Source organism: Nestor notabilis, unplaced genomic scaffold, assembly GCF_000696875.1.
Source record: "Nestor notabilis isolate BGI_N333 unplaced genomic scaffold, ASM69687v1 scaffold5120, whole genome shotgun sequence".
Classification (NCBI taxonomy): Eukaryota; Metazoa; Chordata; class Aves; order Psittaciformes; family Psittacidae; genus Nestor; species Nestor notabilis.
Window position 1 is genome coordinate 54,377 of NW_009912341.1, and position 968 is coordinate 55,344.

Below are 968 nucleotides of genomic sequence, written 5' to 3' on the forward strand. Positions count from 1 at the left end.
CTTCACCATGAGCGCAAAGGGAGCGGACCCTCCTTCCTCCCTTGGGATGTGCAAGGACACCGAGGTCATGCTGGTCCCCAGGGCACTCAGCTCCAGCATCTGTAGAGTTACCTGAGGCAGGTATCAGAGGTAGAATGAGTCAAGAAATAAACCTTCCCCCCAAGGAAGACAGAGCACAGCAGCTCTGGAACGGGACTCTCCCATCACCCCCAGCCCCACACTGTCCACACAGCAGCGATCACACCATGACTGGGAACAGACATTTCCAAACAAGCCTCCTCCTATTTGCATTCAAAACATTTATTTTGGGAAATACATATTAAACACTATTATTTATACAAAAATGGACTAAATTTGTCATAATGCTTATAACCCCCAAAAGGCCATTTTAATAGATCTGGGTGAAGGGTTTTTTACTGTATTATTTTCATTTTCTTTTCTTTACTTCCCCCCCAAAATACTCGGGTTACAAAGGAGAACGTGGTGTGTCTTTGCTTGGCCCAGGTTGAGGTATCAACTACAGGGAAAAACAAAGTTAAGATGACATTTGCAGAAGTGCCTCACACAAGAGAGTTCTCCCTTTTTGCAGTCTTTTTTTAACACTTGAAATATATATATTTTTTCTTCAGTTAATACACTTTTTTTGGTTTGGTTTTTGCTAAAATATAGCAAGTCAGCAAGTAGAGTTGTTCTTCCCCAACAGCTGTTTTGCTGTTGTGGGGGGAAACATGAGTTAAGAGGGAGTTGATTCTCCTTGCGATGCACCCCTGCTTTGGCTGCTGGGAGGGAACATACGTGGGGAGCCCCTGCAAACCCTCCACTGAACATCATCATCTGGGCATCCCCACCAAGGCGACAGCAACCTTCTCCCTCCTTCTGGTCACCTGAAGGTGGATCTGACCCCCATGGAGACTATTAGGTGGGCTCCGCAGGCATCTTCCAGTGCTAGAGGATGGGACAAGCTGCCA